The sequence below is a fragment of the Patella vulgata genome, chromosome 6 (genome assembly GCF_932274485.2).
Source record: "Patella vulgata chromosome 6, xgPatVulg1.2, whole genome shotgun sequence".
Classification (NCBI taxonomy): domain Eukaryota; kingdom Metazoa; phylum Mollusca; class Gastropoda; family Patellidae; genus Patella; species Patella vulgata.
The window spans coordinates 63383037-63402883 of NC_065884.2; the positions used below are offsets into that span (position 1 = coordinate 63383037).

General features: G+C 35.7%; 1 long non-coding RNA gene across 1 annotated transcript; it reads left to right on the forward strand.

Annotated features, from left to right (window-relative positions):
• Window positions 1-382: 382 nt before the first annotated feature.
• On the forward strand, window positions 383-18161 carry LOC126825688 (uncharacterized). Its single transcript, XR_007682111.1, has 8 exons — window positions 383-397; window positions 4465-4586; window positions 5228-8490; window positions 11399-11514; window positions 12663-12746; window positions 14461-14646; window positions 15146-15307; window positions 17783-18161. It is a non-coding gene; the product is annotated as an uncharacterized LOC126825688 (long non-coding RNA).
• The last annotated feature ends 1686 nt before the right edge of the window (window positions 18162-19847 follow it).

The window sequence follows — 19847 nt, forward strand, 5'->3', positions numbered from 1 at the left end:
TTGTTCTACAACTTGAAAACAAGTATGGCGATTAATTATTTAGGGTGTTTATTTTATATTTGATTACTTCTGTAGTTTTGTAATCGGAGTTCAGCTTTAAAGACAATGACTACGTTTCGGCTATCATGGTTTGTTGGGATGTTACATTATTTACTCGGCACATATACTTACTGCCACCCTTTCTCTCGACTATCACTTTTTGTGGGATTATAATTTTATTTAAGAAATATTAACCGCGCGTCCCCAAAGCAACAGTGACCCTGACCGCATACAAATGCACTGGGACATAGCCTATTGTTGTTGATGTTAAAACTATGTCGTCTGCTAGTTGTGAGTTAGAACGTTACATTTGCAGGTGTAGTTTGGATGTGCGCTGTGAATACTCAGGTGGCAAGTAGTGAGTGCATCGGAGTGAGAAATGGGGTTTAACGTCCACTCCATACAAACTAGATCATATGGTTCAATTTTATTTCAATAATTCGCTTGCACTTTAGCAATGGGGGGAAACCGGAGGACCCGGAGAAAACCCAGGAGGTTGGACAGGCGACCCTACTCCTTGTTACATACAGCCGAAGAATCGAAACCACGCCAGTTGACAGACCTTGTAATACGACGGTTTCCTCCCACTACTAAAGATCCTTATGCGCAACTGGCGTGATTTCGATTCCCCGCTTGTATGTGACAAGGACTACGATCGTCTGTCCAACCCCAATCTGATTTTTTTTATAGTTTTTATAGTTCAAAATTTCGTTTTACTTGACTTTACATGTAGTGTAGGCCATCGAAAGTATAATAAAACTAAACGAAATAGATCTGTATTTTAATTAAATTGGTCCAAACATGGACCTTATAATAATGTATTATAAGGTACATGGTCCAACCTCGTGGGTTTTCTCCGGGTCCTCCGGTTTCCTTCCACTACTAAAGAACCTACGCGCAAGCGAATTAATGAAATAAAATTGAACCATATGTTAGTCCCGAAATGACATTAACCCTCTCTCTCTCTCTCTCACACACACACACACACACACACACTTTCCTGCATGGAACAGCTCAGTCAATTTTTGCCTGATTCAAACCAACCATAAATCATTTTGAATCTATTGAGATGAAGAATATGAAAATAATAATAACTCAATTTGTAAAATTTCCTCATCGCGACCCATTATTTCACATAATATGACAAAACATTTAAGCGAGCGCTTAGTAAATTTCGCTGAGGATCATACTTATTTATAAACACGCTATATTTATGGTGTAAATTGCCAGACGAATGTAAAATATGTCGTTTATTATATTATGTGAACTACAGGGGTGCAGAGATGAATATCACTTTCTTTCAAAGGCTCAATACCACTCTTGTTGTAACTGAATAATATGTCCCAATCTTTATTCTGGTCAACAAATTGTACTATTTGACAATATTCCAATTAATTGATGATACAAATTTCATCTTAACACACCTAATTTAAAAAATTAGAAAAATTCAACTAAATGATTTGAAAAGCCTGACGTAAAGCTTTTCAAATGTGACTTGGATTTAAAAATATTTTTGAACCCTTTGGACAAGTAAAATAGGATTTAATGGATAATTTACACAACAGGTAGGACACTAACAGATCTAGTACTTAGAATAAGGCTATTTTTTTATTTTCTGGAGCTGTCAAGCCAGCAAGAGTGTTATTGTCCCTTTAAGATGCTCGACATAACGATAGTCTTAGATTAAAATATTATCTACGCAGTTAACACGTATGATACAAAGTGTCAATTGAGATGCGCAAATAAATATTAACCTCTGCATAAAGCGTATATCCTGTTAGTCATATATCACAGTTTATTTTATGATCAGTAGTGGAATAAAAGTGTTATTCCACTGGCTAGTTGTTTTACCTAAAATGATTGTAAAATCATAAAATAAATAGAACATTTGTCGTTTTGTCGTGAATAACATATTTTATTTCATCTCTAAGCAAGAAAACGTTTATATTTTCACGCATGAGTGAAAATATAAACGTTTTCTTGCTTAGAGATGAAATAAAATATGTTATTCACGACAAAACGACAAATATCCTCTATATAGTTATTCATACACAATAGATTGTAGATATCATTGGGATCACGTGGCTAAGTGGATAAGACGTTAGGTCGCTAGCCTGGAGGTCGGGTGTTCGATCCCTGCATTGACCGATGCAGGACGGAGGGCCTGACAAGGACAGCTGTCTAGTTCTTCTGATGAGACGAAAAACCGAGGTCCCGTGTATACATTGGAATGCACGTAAAAGATCCCCTTTCAGTTGGAATTCGATATAAGAGTAGGCGATAGTGCCGCTGCCCGGGCAAAATTTCCCTCATAGCACACTGTATGGCGTATGCCAGTCTTCATTAGCCCAGTATATATGAGCAGAACAGTGGGACATTAAACCCCATTTCATTTCATTATAACATTCTAAACTCTATTCATTTTCTATACCAAACTTTTCTTTCGCTACTTTGTATACCGTTTTATTTATTGTATTTATATGTTTATCATACATTTAGAAATTATTAGTTTATGACGTAACACCAAGATGGTAAAAATTGAAAGTGTACTTAATGTCACTTTAATATGTCAAATTTGTACCATGACCGCAAGGCTTTAATACATGGATAAAGAATTAGTATACTTAAATGGCGGTGGGCTTATTATATATAGCGAGCAGCATAGATTTTTGAAATTTTATATTCCACCTATCTTTGTAAATAGTGAACGGAATTGAAAGATTTTTGGACCGATTTACCTATTAGAGTCATCTATCACATAATTGCAGTTTACCAGTGAATCTTATTGCCCTAAAATGACACAAAAACTTTAGCGCAATAAGATTCCCTAGAAAGAGGCTTTAAAGGTGTTTTTCAGAGTATTAATTGAACATATGAACATAAAGGCATACCGTACGTACGTAGGTAGAAGGGGCAAAGCACGCAACAAGATGGCCTCCGTTTTGTTTATATATGGGGTAAAGTATTTAGTCCTATTCATGAGAAAGAAGGTTCTAGTGAAACTGTAAACATTTTATGAGGTCAACACAGAAAAAAACCGCCATCAGTACATATCGATCCATGACATTTGTCCTCAATTCAACCCGGATTTCGTATTTCACAATGAATACCTAGAAATCTATTGTCCTGTTAGACATATTTTTACAATATTTTTCCATCCTTTATTTGGTATTTTACATGCATGAATGCATAAATTACACATTGATTAAAAATATTTACAATAGATTGCAACATCAATCCAGAATTTTGAAAGACATATGTTTAGATTGCAACAATCTTAGGTAATACCTGTCTTTACGAATAATTGTAACAAAAAATTAGGTTGGTGGGAGAGAGATGGGGTTTAATGTCCACTCGACACAAACTAGGTCATTTCGAGACTAACACATGGTTCAATTTTATTTCTATAATTGGCTTGCGCGAGGTTGAACAGATAGGCGACCCTACTCCTTGTCACGTACAACCGGGGAATCGAAGCCACGCCAGTTGACTCAATGACAGACCTTAAGACACAGCACGCACGTGCTAACCATTCGGCCATCCAACCCCCCGGTTTGTATTATGAATTTCTACTGAGTAATAATTTTTAATATATGAATACTTTGATGTCGTGTCAATATTAAGGCATTCTCTTTTTTATGATCAATTTTTAATTATTTTAAAAATATCACTGCTTCTTTTTTCACTTGTTATCAATATTGTATACAATTGATTTTCATTATCCGATTTTATCTGTTTCCCATAATTTCATATTGGGTATACTCGATTGAACGTTCCGGAATTAAATTCTTTCAATTCCCCCAAAAGTGTCAATCAATTGAAAAGGAGAATCTCAGAGTACAACACATGTGCTGACTGCATAAAAAAAATATCTCAACCAATCATGACAGCTGAAACATATTTGTAACGTAAAATACGTAGATTCTAGTTGGCAGTCCACCCTGACAACCTACAGTGAAGTTAAGTTAAACCCATACTAGCTGAATGTCTGTATTTTCATGTTTGCCCGTTAGATTTTACCCTTTCTCTCATCAAAGTTGTATGCATATAGGTTTGTTTACATTAGTGCCGTAGCTAGGCCTAGTCTACTTGCAATTTGTTATGAAATTGACGAATACTACACCCGATGAGTGTGTGACAGCATGACGATTCTCTCTCAACAATCTTCTTTTACTTTAATTTTATGAATTACTAATTATTATTTTTTTTAAAGGTCAAAGTTTTAACTGAGCAGCTCCATAAAAATTAAAATTGTATATTTATTTATGACTGACCTTGACCTGTCAAATCCTTTTACTTTTAAATTCGAAATAATCTTGTTCCCGGTATGAATAATCAACAAGCATGGAAATAAAATTAATTATATCTGAACCTTTTGTTTTGTATGTAGGAACCTTTTTTATTTTGATTTTATGAATATTTCAGATGTTTACAAAAATTCTGGGTCCACACATCGAAGATTAAAAGAAGGGTTAGGGAGACTATCAACCTTAATTCTTCTACAGAAAAGCGTAACAACAAAGAAATTGAATCCAAGGAAGTCACCGGTAACTTAAATTTCTGTTAACTTAATTATGAATATGAACATTCGATGTTTCCTTAGAAAAGATCAGTATATGAACATTTAATTCATCAATATTAAACAGACATTATGCAAGAGCTAAATCTGTCAATTTGCAGGTCTTTCTTTAGGCCTGGAATGTTATCTAAATTATTAATTAGACATTAATTAACTTATCCAGACCATAATCAACGCTCGATGGCATCGCTAGCCTGTGATATATACTGAATTAGAGCCCAGTCTGCTACTTCTGATTAAATCAAAAAATGGATAATCGAGACCATGGGGTTTTTTTTACCGTACCGACTATAGTTATGATGATCGAGGCTAGGCCCAAAATTTAATCATTAAATACTTGGTTCAGGGTGGATGAATTTGACTGAAATTTTCAGCAAATTCCCTTTACATTATTTATTTTTTAACTATTATAATGAGAACTGCTAGCTCTTTCTGTAATCTCCCATAATTTTATTTATAAATACTTGTATGAATATCCGATTCTTCTTTATATTTACTTTTGTAATTTTTTCGATTTTATTCAGAAACCGAGAAAATTATGAATACATGTATGAGAATCCAATTCTTCTTGTTTTAATTGAATTTTATGAATTTGTCTATTTTATTCAGAGTCCAAGGAAAACCGAGGAAACTCAATGTTTACATATGAACGAAGTAACCTTTCAGATGTTGCAGAAATCATTTTTATGTCAAATGTCTGCTTTGTGGCTATGTCAGTCTTCAAGTGATTATATCTATCTGTTTAAAACTGAAGATAAAAGTGTAACATACCATTTAACCATTGACAAGGACTTGAATTGTGAAGTACAATATAATAATTTTTGTTTCCTGTTCAAATTAAAGTTACATTTATAGATTTACTTATAAGAACTGTTGAGAATATGAAGATATGTGGGGGCATAACATCAAAACATTTACAGTCTTATTCTCAATGTCAGCCTACAACTGTAAGATATATCAGACAGGTTGATCTTTTCATGAACACAAATAAGTCAACATATAAATTACGAAAGCTGTGTACTTGCTTCTGTATGTAATAGTTTTTTTGAGGACACTCAAAAAGAAATTTGTTTAAGTTGTCGACAGATTAACAGAGATTTACAGAGAAAGTAAATAGCAATAATAATAGTTTATTTCACATATATGGCTACATAGCACATTGCATATTCAGATTTTGATTGACAATATATAATTAAAAGAATCAATATTTACATATTTGTAAATGTAATTTACAATTCAAAAATAGCTTAGCAATAATATATAGTTGCCATATAAACGAGCAAAAAGTGATAGAATATAATCATGTGGTACGAATTTGATTAAAATGTAGATTTCACTCCATTTTGATTTATTTCTTCCAACTGACTCGACTCCACATAGATTTGAGGTCAAATGAGAAGTTATAGAGTTAAACTGTGATCAGTGATGCCAGGTATTTTATTTACAGCACTTTGCTGCAAGCATTTCACACAATGAAAGTAACAAAAACACAGATTATACAGATAATTTCATACAACAAAATAGAAAGTGTATAATTAAACTAAACATTTCCTGGATCTATTGGAATTAATATCAATATTGGAAGTATAAAAATATAAATGTGATTGAATCTAGGATTAAATCTAGAACTTAATCAGCAGTGTTCTACAGATTTTTTATTTCTTGTTATTACTGTATTGTAGTTAATAAGTAATGAAAAGAAAACAAGGCCCCAAGTTCACAAAGCATTCTCAGTCTTAAGTTAAGGTTTTACTCAAAATTGTTTGTCTTATTTTAACTCAAATATAGCACTTTACTAACTATTGTTGTTTTAATGTAAATATATCAATAAGAAACTATGTGCAAAGTTTTGTGTTTCTGGATCAAAGCTATTTCTCAAAAACAGTGATTGAAATTTGAGCAAATTCTTAAGTCTGGGAATGCTTTGTGAACTTGGGGCCAGGTTGATAATTGTAAACAAAATATACCGAGACGCAATGAAATAGCACCTCTGAGATGACGTGGCATAACTTTGCACCTTCCATAGTTGCACAAAACCTAGCTTTTTAAAAGCTGCATTATATACCCGACGTGTACCAGAAAAATCAACATACTGATTCTGTTGGGTTTAATTTTTTTGATTGAGAATTGTTCGGGGTGCGTTTACGCAATCTTCAAAACATTCTCACATGTTATCATCGTAATATGATGTTGTTACATCCTTAATTGCAAGATTAAAGCAAATCTTTAAAACAAAATTGAGCTGAAAAGTACTAAGTAGGGCGTTAAACCTGGATTCATTTCAAATAAGATTTACATTCATCCATTTATAAAAGTGATGTATTATTTTTATTGCATCTCAGTATAAAATATTAACAATGATAACAAATTTTATACAGGTGCACTACTTGTAATGTGTGAGCTTTATAAATGTATTAAATTATTCTTAAATATACATTATGTAAGATTTTGATAAAGAGCTAGCCATTCTTGCTATAATAGTTCGAAGATAAATAATGTAAAATGAATAATTTGAAAATTTCATTCAAATTACTCTATTGCGAGCGAAGATATTAGCCTTTGAAGGCCTTTGAAGGTTTGACAAGACGTGTGCAATAATTTCAACCATCGTACTGGTTGTTCGAAGTAAAGTCTCACTCCTCCATTTTTAGCTTAAATCAAAATATGGCTGAACTGTTCTAATCTATTTAATATTGGAGAAATCCGATGCCATCGAGAGTTGATTAGGGCCTGGATAAGTTAATTAATGTCTAATTAATAATTTAGAAAACATTTCAGGCCTAAAGAAAACCTGCAATAGGCAGATTTAGCTCTTGCATAATGTATGTAGTAGTTATTAGCACACTTTCCGAGGTGTATCGGTGAATATCAGAACAGTTTTGGTCGAGGGGCCCAGCCGAGGCGGCTCCCGACCAAAACTGTCCTGATATTCACCGATACGCCGAGGAAAGGTGCTAATAAGTTACTTACATCACATTTCTATCGAGTATTGTGAAGCAAAATGTGAAAAATAGTATTTATTATCGAGTCGTTTCAACCGAAAAGTGACAAATACTTTCTGTTCTTTCATTATTTATCCCTTTCTGAGCCTCAGGTTACATTTCATGGTAGAATGATTTCGCAGTGGAGAGACGACCTGAGTAGTATTCACACGTGCGTCTTGCTATGATACTCTGAGCGTAAAACAATCACGTGTTTGTTTAGAACACATCGTCAAAACAATGTCTATATGGCGTAGAGGACTGCGATATTATTAAATGTAGTGTAAAGGAAATGCGAAACGTGGGTCATTCCTGGTGAAAGTATGCATCGGCGGATGGTTCTTCCGTTGAAATTTATTTGTAATAAAGTTTATGACTTTATAGGCGTCTTTTTTTCATCCTGCTTATTTTCAAAGCCTGTGAAGTGTCCAGCAAGAGAACTGCGCCTTCTATCATCACAATTAATTAAAATAATTATTGAATATTCTAATTTATATATTTTGCATATTAATATAAATCAAACCAAATTATGAAATAGATGCCAATTGGTATGTATAATAATTGATTTTTGTAATATGTTGTTATGTTAATTTAATGTCATTGTATATGTTTTTGAACTGCCATGTAGTTCCCCCCATTTTGTTTTGTTACTATGATTTTGATAGTTGTTTCATGTACATTGGTTAGAGCCTCGTTATCAATTGCGATCTGGGTCGGACTAAACGTCCGCTACTTATTGCTTGATAGATATCTAAAACGGTATAAAAGTATCCGTGTATCAGAAATGATCAGTACTCTTTCTGTACATTTCTGATACTTTTAAGCATGTATTGCAAATTAAACAGGACAGTTTTATCAAAGGTTGCCAGTGGCAACGAGTAGAAGTGGGATGTAAGTTTAATCATTAATATCATAAGCTTATGGATTTTTTTGTGCATTTCTATTTGCCTTTAGTGTTTATCAATGGTCATTATCTGTTAAATTCACAAGTTTTATTTAACAAGCATCACTGTCATGTGAATAAAATATCTTTGAACAGAGCCTTGGATCATTCCAACCACATATTGTTGTTTCTGTTTTTTAAATTAGTTATCTTGAATAGTAATTTAACCATTTGTTCCAAATGATGATAAACTTATACTAGAAAATGCACAGGCAGATGCATGTACTGATGAACAGTTTTGATGTATAATATTCCTTGTTGGGGTTAAACTCGATTGAGGTTCGGCAAACCCTTGAGATCATGTATTCTAGTTCTATGCCTACATCTAATCTCGGCTGTATGACAAAGTCCGCCATTAGAACTACTTTCAAGTTTCCGGATTACAATGGCGTTGTCCATGACGACCAATGACGTCATTGATGACGACATATTTGAAGAATGTTTTATCTTACAAAATTTTCAAAGTTTGAAGCTGTTTTTCTTTCAAGTTTATCCGATTTTCTTTAGACAAGGACAAATTTGCACTGAAAATTCTACACACTCTTCGAACGACGCAATTTTGAGAACTCCTTTCTAAACGCGGGCAAGTTTCCCGTATAAGTAAACCGGTGCCGCACCGCAAATGTATAGGCGTAGGTACATATCACCATAGAACTAAATTTAGTTCTATGATATCACTTACTGTCATACAGCCGAGGCTAGATGTAGGGTACCGGAATCTGCCGAGGTTTGCCGAGTGACCATCTGCGTTGTTTGGGCTGAAAGAACTGTGGCATGGCTTAATTCTGTATCAATTGATTGCTTGACATATTCTTTGCTTGACAATCGGACACACCGATTGTGTACATAGCAGATCTGTTTATACTATGTCTCATATTCCTTGTATGGCGACAGGAGAGGGGTGATATAAACTATGCCTGTTCTCTGATCCAATTGATTTTCTCTATCTCAGTTCGGGGGGTTGGGTGACCGAATGGTTACCACGTGCGCGTTGTACCATAAGGTCTGTCATTGAGTCAACTGGCGTGGTTTCGACTCCCTGGTTGTACGTGAAAAGGAGTAGGGTCGCCATCCAATCTCGTGGGTTTTCTCCGGGTCCTCCGGTTTCCTCCTACTGCTAAAGACCCCTACGCGCAAGTGATTTATTGAAATAAAATTGAACCATATTATTATGTTAGTGCCGAAATAACCTCTCTCTCTCTCTCTCTCTCTCTCTCTCAGTTCATCTGTTTCCCATTATTTCATATTATGTACATAGCAGACCTGTGTATAATATAATTTATATTGCTTGTATGTGGAGAGGGGTGATATACGCTATACCTGTTTTCATCTGATCATTTTTATCCTTCTTAAATAAAATATGGTTTACACAAAAAAATATTTTGTGTTAAAATTTGTCTCGAGAATTTTGTTATGGGGAAATGAGTTTAGAGTCTGTGATTTACGCATGGGCACTGGAACTTTTTAGTGGGGGTAAAAACAAAAAAATGTTAATGTTGCGTCCCGTATCACATTATCACATAAATCACATTATCCATGTATTATTATACACAAACATGAAACTTGACGTCGATTAAACGGATTAATAAAAATAATATATATAGATTTGTCTTCAATGACAATTTTTAAAATAATTACATGGACATCGCCATCTTGTTTCGGGGCTATTTACCCTTATATTAGACCCTCTGTCTGAAAACAGTAGATGATATACTCAGTGATATGCCCAGAACTAGAGTTCATACATTATAACATATAATACTGGATAATCTAGCGCAATGACCTAGATATCCAGATTTATATTTTATCGGTAATTGTACATTTGACCCCCCGCCTATCCAACCTCGTGGGTTTTCTCCTGGTCATCCGATTTCCTTCCACTGCTAAAGACCCCTACGCGCAAGCGAATTATTGAAATAAAAAATCAAACCATATGTTAGTCCCGAAATGGCCTAGTTTGTGTCAAGTGGACGTTAAACCCCATTTCTCTCTCTTTCTTTCGCTCTCTCACATTTGACCCTTTTCGCCTAATGCTATTCATTTTAGGAATAAATGAATGCAGTTGGAATCATTCATGTTGGAATGTGTCGAGGTTTAAACATTGTTTTATGACGTCACAATCCCAAGATGACGCTATGGTCGGTTCCTGGTGTATAATACAAATAATAAGGCTCTAAACGCCATATACTTTATATCGTCGCCTTCTGGCGAACCAACGAATATCAAATATTTAACTATTGAGAATTATGCGTTTTTAATTTGCGTTCTGTTATCTCTGTAGCCATCAAATATTAACAATACTTAATATGTCAGATTCGTCGGTTCCACGGATCCTGGTTCATGCGCTGTGACAGTTTTATGTTGCAATTTGTGGTTGTTTAAAGGAGCTAAATCGCTAATATTTGGGAAAAATGCCAGAAGTCTCAATCCAATGGCAATCTCTAGCGTCTGGTTATTCCAGTCTACACCGATGGTATTTATTGCGCATGTTCTCAAGATAAGAATATGGGGTCACCGTTTGACATGACTTGTGGAATATGTCTAACCTCGTTCTTCGTGTCGCTTGTTACAAATTGCGCTGAAACGCATTATGGTACACGATTCGTGTACCAATCGTCAAATGTTTATTTTGTCTTAAATATTGGATATCAGAAGCCCACCTTTTTTCGGTAAGATCACAACACCAATGTTGATTAAAATTGACAAATAATTCGTGTTTTCATTGTCGAAGGTTTTGGATGATATTGAGTTAGAGACTTAGCTACTTTAAACATTACGATGGGCTCGACGGACTGACCTTGAACTATGCAACAAACAAATAAACAAGGGAAATTTCGCAATTCGTCTATTTTTCAGAGAAGACGAATTACGTATACGGTGAACAGGATGTGTAGCTTGGTATATAAGCACGTTACTAGCGCGAGCTGTGATATATACACAACAGGAAACTATTACAGATACTACTGACTTCAGTAAGTGTTGTTTATTCCATATATTTTACTGTTCGCTTTTTGGAAATTGCACGTCAATTTATTTCTGACCCAGTGTTTGGTTTGAGAATACATATAGTATTTTGATTACTTTCTAAAAATTACTCTAGCTGAAAGAATTTATTTTTATAGTAATACCTCGGGCTTTAAATTAATTTTTACAGAGTGAATTGTGCGCGCGTGTTTCTCCAAAACTCAAAAAATAAGAGAATGTGAGATTTTTTCCATAGTTAACAACTTTAACAACATGGCAGTGCTTTAAATTTCACATTTAATGTTTTCTCTGACATAACAGGGTTTTAAAGGCCATAATCTGGCATGAGGAGGCTTTAAACTCCATATTTAACCTTTATTGTGGCATGGTGGGTCTTTAAACTCTATATAAAAATTCTTTTATTCTTTCATATTAGTTATTCAAATTACAGGAAACTCAATTTTGGAATCGGTTTATTTTCACGGAAACCCTTTTCTGCAGTGAAATGAATTTCTATAAAAATGTAAAATTATTGTAGATAATCTCACGGTTTGGATTCCGTCCGATTAAAAACAGGTCCATTAATTTGGGATTGTTACATCGGGAGCAGAATAATATATAGATTGCTAGAATTTCCAATTCATCATATATTTGTAAATACTAAACGGAATTCAACAATTGTTGGACCGAACAGTAGAACGTTAAACCCCATTTCATTTCATTTCTATTCGAGATTCGGGGGGTTGGATGACTGAATGGTTAGCGTGCGCGCGCTGTATCATAAAGTCTGTCATTGAGTCGACTGGCGTGGATTCGAATCCCCGGTTGTACGTGACAAGGAGTAGGGTCGTCTGTCCAACCTCGTGGGTTTTCTCCGGGTTCTCCGGTTTCCTCCCACTGCTAAAAACCCCTACACACAAGCGAATTATTGAAATAAAATTAAACCATATGTTAGTCCCGAAATGACCTAGTTTGTATCGAGTGGACGTTAAACCATCTCTCTCTCTCTCTCTCTCTCTCTCTCTCTCTCTATTCGAGATTCAACTATCAAAACATGACAGTTTGCAAGGGAAGGAATATATAAAAATGAAAAACTGCGTATTACTTGCTGTTTGTAGATTTTAATAATAAACGTTTTTGTATATTTTTGTTATAGTATATAAGATGAACTCTGTCAGCTTGATTTGTTTTGTCTTGGTAACTGTCTGTTTAGTGGTGGATGTTACTCGTGGTCAGGGAAGTAAGTACTTGAAACTGTTCTGCCGTACATTTTTCAACCCTTTATTTCTTCTTCTGGGGGCGACGCACTAACAAAATCCCAGTGCTGCGTTAATTTCAGTATAGTCGACATGAAATATAATATGCTTGTCCATTAGACAATTGCGCTTTGATTGACAAAATTGTATTGATATATGACGTCACAATCTGATTAAAACACAGATCCAATTTCGTTTCGTTTTTACAGTTCAAAATTTCGATTTTACTTGTCTTTACTACACATGTAGTGTAGGCCATCGAAAGTATAAAAAACGAAACGAAATATAGATCTATATTTTAATTAGATTGATGACGTCACAATTCCAAGATGACGCCATAGTCGGTTCCTGGTATATAATACAAATGATAAGGCGCTGATATGGCAAGCCAAAGCGGAATTAATTGCAAGACCGTTTTTCTGCATGGAAAGAGAAAAAATCGAGTATATAACAATTTTTTCATCACCTTAAAAGCATTTTTTTTTTCTGTTCAAAACGACATATAAAGCGGAATTAATTGCAAGGCCGTTTTTCTGCATGGAAAGAGAAAAAATCGAGTATATAACAATTTTTTCATCACCTTAAAAGCATTTTTTTTCTGTTCAAAACGACGTATAAAGATTCAATAAAGATTATTTTTTTTCCATTGCTGCTCGTGTATTTTGTTATACTCAAGTCAATTTATACTGTTCACGAAAATATTTTACCACTATATTCGGTTTTTATAAACAATTCAACAAAATTATTTTTCACATGTCAAGACAAAAAAAATACACATGTCAAGACGAAAAAATTCATATGTCAACACTAAAAAATTCACATGTCAAGACCTAAAAATTCACTCCATATACTTAATGTCACAGCACTACAAAAAGTCTAATGCGGTCCTGGTAGCTTTTATGTATATCATAATATTCTTTAAACAGGTTTTTGTTGTTTTATTTTAAATAAACTCGTAAATTGCAATACGGTTGATGTATCTTTACAATCTGATAGTAGTTTATTCCACAATGCTGCTGAGTTATATTGGAACTATTGCTAGGACACAAATTGGATAACAATAGTTTGGTGCGGTTTGGTGATGTAAACACTGATAAGTGTGTTTGGGGGGGGGGGGGGGGGTAAATTTCAAATTTCATACGAACATCCACACATTGCTCGATTAGTTATGTTTATCTCCAGGGCCCTTATTCACGAAAACCTAAACTAAGATACAATCGAAATTTCGATTGTATCTTAGTTTAAGTTTTCGTGAATAAGGGCCCAGTTCTTCTATCAACGATTTGACGTGTTTTTGTGCAAGTATACACATCAATCCAACATGTACGAATTTACATCTAGGTATACCCAAATACAGCGATACGGTATCTTATTATAGGGCACGGGGATGCGACATCAAATGTGATATTCAAGGATGAAACATCTCAAGTATAGGTTTAGCGCGATTATCGCTATACATTTTCTAAATCAACAAGTACCAACGTACTATGACACATGAAATGAATATGACGTCATCGCAGTCATTTTGGAATTGTCACGTCATATTAATAATCGAAGCTCGTCAAATGATGTGCAGTTGTCCAAAGAACAAGCATGCGCAGTTTCATTTCGATCGTACATGAGTCCTAGACAACAACAGGATGGGGAGTGGTTGGAGCGTCCACACATAATACAGTTTGAATGTCTCTTCTTTTTCAGCTAACTGTAAAACATCTGGATGTACGTGTAATTCTAATAGCATCAACGTGGTTCCCCCCGGCGGACCTGCTAGAAACCTAAACGTATGTTGTCCCCCAAAAGACGGTATTACCTGCAGCAGGCATTTAAGAACAGGAAGTGCAATTAATGCTACGCATGGTGCTTTTTGTACGTGCGATTTTACACGTAAGTAGAAACTATTTATTGATGGTAAGATTTTATATTTCGCATTATTTTGCACACCCGACCGATAGTCGCAGTGTAGTCACGGGACATTTGACATTATTCGTAACGCAACATTTTGTGACATTAACATGCATCCTACGTATTATATTGTTGTCAACTGTCGAATGATTGGGGAGGCGAGAAATTGTCATACATTAAGTGAGAAACCATGCGGGTTAAGGTCGATTGTAATATTTCCCCACTTGTGTCTAGCCACAGTTACCTCCCTTGGCTCACAATTTTACAGGTCATGTTTATGACTTTGTACCTGTTTCAGTGTTTGGATAACCAATCACAATTTGTCACAAAAAGTTTTTCGTTCAAGCCAAGCAGACTTATAATGACGTTTCGGAGAAATTGGAACACGAGTCCTGGGAAAAGGGTGATGGTAATTGGTGTGTGTGAGAAGATATTAAAGAAATCGTGTAATGTATTAGATTTATTTTGGTTGTTATTGTAGGTATTACGGGGAATTGTGAACGCGGTGAACAATGTACAGGGATTAAAGCCCTCTTGAGCTCTTCTGCACTTAACGGAATGAAGATCTGTTGTCCCACTATTACTGGTAGAGTCACCAGGATAGTTAGGATTCCTGGTACGCAGAATTATGACTGTCAGTGTAGTAAGTATATTAACATCTCTTTCAATCAATAGAAGCTGTGTCATGTATCGCGAGACGTAATCGACCTAATTATCAGACTATAAAATGAATTAGCCTCTTGATCAGTGACCAGGAGGTTGGGATGGCTTAGTGGTCTAGAGTGCTGCGCTTCGACCTAATATAAATGAAAAATAAGACTCGTCTGCGATATCACCTTCGGTGGAATCGGACGAAACACTAAGAAGAAGAACAACAACAACAGATCAACGGCACATTTTAGAACACATGAAAAATAGCGGCACGCCTGGCTAAATATATATGAAAGTTATTTGAATTTTGCAAAATAAAACCATGGCAAGTCATAGACGGCATACAACCGTAGATACACTGGTTGAGAATCACTGCTCTAGATAAAGATGTAGAGATTAGGCAGGTGAATGAGAGGTGAAGAAGTAGCGGGGGGGGGGGGGGGGTACCCAAGTGCCATCCAGTCTAAACCTCCATATTAATCAAGTCCTCTCTAGATCGATGCCATGATGGCAACACGCGGACAAGACAACGCACGCATACCATCTCATCTACGGCGTTAAGTACTTGAACCCAGTCAAAGCCTTTGGATGGAATCTGTCTGGGTATTAACACCAACTAGAACGCAGTTTTTCAAAATGCACGTCTCAACCTTTAACTTAGAAAAGCGATAAAATTTCAATCGATTACTCTTCTCAAAACCAAGCGAGTCGAATCCCTTGCATGAGACTGGTTCCTCTGTCAAGTTTCCTAGACCGCTGTTACTCAAAATGCACGTCTCGAACTTTAACTTAAAAAAGCGATAAAATATCTTTTCTCAAAAACACGCGAGGCGAGTCCCTTGCATAAGACTGGTTCCTCTGCCAAGTTTCCCAGGAAACACTTGTCTGTGATACCACTCTAGGTGGAAGCGGACGCGAAGCCCCACACCACGTCAAGTCAAGATAAAACTATGACCAATAAATACTTCAATATTTGACATATTTCAATCAAACCATACAGTGGTCAGTGGAAGTTTATAGTGGCGTTGTGAAATCTCGCCCTTTCCATAACACTACCAATCGACGACATTATTATCGCGTAATTGTTGATTTATTATTTGTTTACTCAAAAACCAAAAAACAAAGAGAAAAACATTTTGCCGTCAAATGTTAATAATTTTGGATATTTATTCAAATTATCTAGAATTACAATAGTAAGGTTAATACCAAGTGGTATCAGGAGTTATGTAAGCATACCCTGCCTCGTGTACCACACCAGCAGCCAAGGTTTTGTATTTGTCGTATTTAAGGATGGAAAGGTATTTTTTTATGAGGTGCGGAAAAGATTCGCAGCTCTAACCAATCTTATTAAAGCACAGTTCCTATTTCGTTTCGTTTTTTATAGTTTAAAATTTCGTTTTATTTGCCTATACTACAAGAGGAGTTAGTTAGTTAGTTACTAGAGATGCAGGACGGAGGGCCTGACAAGGACAGCTGTCTAGTCATTCGGATGAGACGAAAAACCGAGGTCCCGTGTACACATTGGCGTGCACGTAAAAGATCCCTTGACAGTTGGAATTCGATATAAGAGTAGGCCGTAGTGCCGCTGTCCAGGCAAAATTTCCCTCATAGCACACTGTATGGCGTATGCCCGTCTTCATTAGCCCAGTTCGGAGCAAAACAGTAGGACGTTAAACCCCATTTCATTTCATTTCATTTTTAGTTACTAGAGTTGTACGTCCACTTCCACCAGGAGTGATATCGTAGACAAGAATACATTAGGATCTGGAAGAGTTGTTATGTAGCATGCGCTCTGGATGGCGTGAGGTATTAGCCAATGAAACCATCTGTCGTGCCATGCACGGACTGTGGGTAAATCACTAGAAACGTCAACGCTGATTGATTAATCAATGTCTGACATCATAGGGCCAAAAGTCGCTCGTGCGACCCCCTAATGCGACCTTTCAGTAAAACTGGTCAGATCTTCATGTAGTGTATCGAAAGTATAAAAAAACGAAACGAATTATAGATCTGTATTTTAATCAGATTGAGCTCTAATTGACCTTACTCTTCCATTTGGCGTCATCACTAATTGGATCAACTCACAGATGATTGAAAATAGGTAAAATATTGCCTTCGGCGATTGTGAAAACCCTCTAAAAGTCTTTTACTCTACAAATGAAATAGTTCTGGAGTTATTCCTTCTCCCTTTACATTAGCAGGTGCCATCTTCTCTTTGAAAGTAATGATCTTGTCAAATTTGAACAGGGTGGTCTAGACTTATCTGATAACAAGTGATATAGGATGGTCTAGAAAGTGACACTGGTTGTAAACGACTATGTGAACGATTATGGGCCAGGTATAACTTTGAACCAGCTATTCTGTAAATCTTGTTTGCAAATTGGTGGCTTTAGTATTTTGCGTATTTGGTTAGCAATTTGTATTTTAATAAGTTGTTCTTTAACGTTTGCAAATGTATGTATTGTAGCTGAACCTACAGCACCAAGTGGTGACGACTGGACTGGGGACTGTTGGAAGGGAAGTCAGTGTAACGGCTGCGACCCAGGTTATGTTGGAGGTGTGAACGGCTTGAAACTCTGCTGTTCCAACTGCCAACAGAAAGGTCTCATTATCAACGCCGGTGCCAAGACCTGCAATTGTAATGTTTAAATCTCAGACGCTTCAACAATCTATTTTCTTCTAACACAATTTTTTGGGGGATAATTTCTTTTTGAAATTATGATAGTGTTCCATTTTACCAAAATATACCCTTTTTTGTTTAAAAAATAAATAAAAAGTTGAAAGTGTTCTATTTTACCAAAATATACCCTTTTTTGTTTAAAAAATAAATAAAAAGTTGAAAGTCATGTCTGTTTTTTCTTTATAATACAAACGCCAAATGGGTTAGAGGTAATGTTTGTGACAGAATGTCCTTATTGCAAATTTGTTCCCTCGACCCCTTGAATGTATAAACCATACACCTCGACCCCGGGAATATATAATCCATACAAACGGCATTCCCCACAACCAAGTCACTATTTAAAGGAGCTAAATCGCTAATATTTAGGACCTAGAAATTGACCCAAATGGGTCGCAACGCATATAATAATGTAATCTGATTGTATATAAACTGATTTACATTCAATTGTTTCCGTTTTGACTCTTAATTTCAAATCAGTTATGTCCAGCGAAATAAGGCATGTGTCTCAACCCTATAGATATTTCTAACGTCTGGTTATTCCAGTCTATTGAACAGGCTCTCCAGTTGAATATGTCTAGCCTCGTTCTTTCTGGTCACTTATTGCAAATGACGCTAAAACGCACTATGGTACACGAATAATGGTAAAATGTTTATTTTGTCTTAAATATTGGATATCAGAAGCCTGCCTTTTCCTGGTAAGATCACAACATCAATGTTGATTTGAATTGACAAATAATTCGTATTTTCAACGTATAAGACTTTGGATGATACTGAGTTAGAGACTTAGCTACTTTAAGCTCAAGACACCACAGGAAAGGTACGGAAGGGAGTGGAGTGAGGCAACAAGGAAAGTGAAGGCAAGGAAAGGGGTGGAGGCAGGCAACAAGGGATCAGGGAAGGTAAGGAAAGGGGTGGAAGGAGGCAAAAGGGAATCAGGGAAGGTAAGGAAAGTGGTGGAGGCAGACAACAAGGGATTAGGGAAGGAGGCAACGAGGAATCAGGGAAGGTAAGGAAAGGGGTGGAGGCAGGCAACAAGGAATTGGGGAAGGTAAGAAAAGTCATCGGACCACTTGTGCTAAGTGAGCCATCGTCTTGAGCAGTTATTAGCACATTTTGCTTAAATTCTACTTGATAACTCATATCATACGTCTTTGCAGCTATTGGCAAATCGTCCCATGGATCCAACTATCTATCCTTCTGTAAGTAAATAGAATCCTGAATTTGAACACATTTTGTGGTTAAAGTTACGCACAATTGTAGCCATAGCAATTAATAAAAGCATCCATTTCAGCAGGAGAGTGGGTGTTAAAGTTTATTTTGTCTTTTTAACAACAGGGGTACGAAAAATGACTAAATGTTAGTGACCTAAGGATGAAGGATAATGAAGCTTTCCAAGCGGCACTGAAAACGGGAAATACGAGTTGTTTATGTGACATAGAATATAAGTACTTTTAAGGGCTGATAAAACAACACAATAGAATTACTGATTTATAATAGATTAGTATGCATTCAGGTTAACCCCAATCTGTTTCACAGAGTATCACGAAAGTCTTCTAATATCTCTGTAAAAGATGACTGCCTTCAACACATGACGTCATATCACGCGGCATCAATCATTGGCTCAATGGCGCGTGTATTGTTTACATAAGACGTTACTGATTCGAACAGAATGGCGCCTTTTACTGATTTTAATACCCATTTACACTAAAATAGGTAATAATTTTTACCTGCAAATACTTCAAACGTCTTTATTTATTTTTCTAACACATGAAAAAAAATGTTTTAGAATTTAGATTGTCGGAGGAAAAAAGTTAATATTTCTGGCCCATTAATTCGCATTGATGTCATCCTT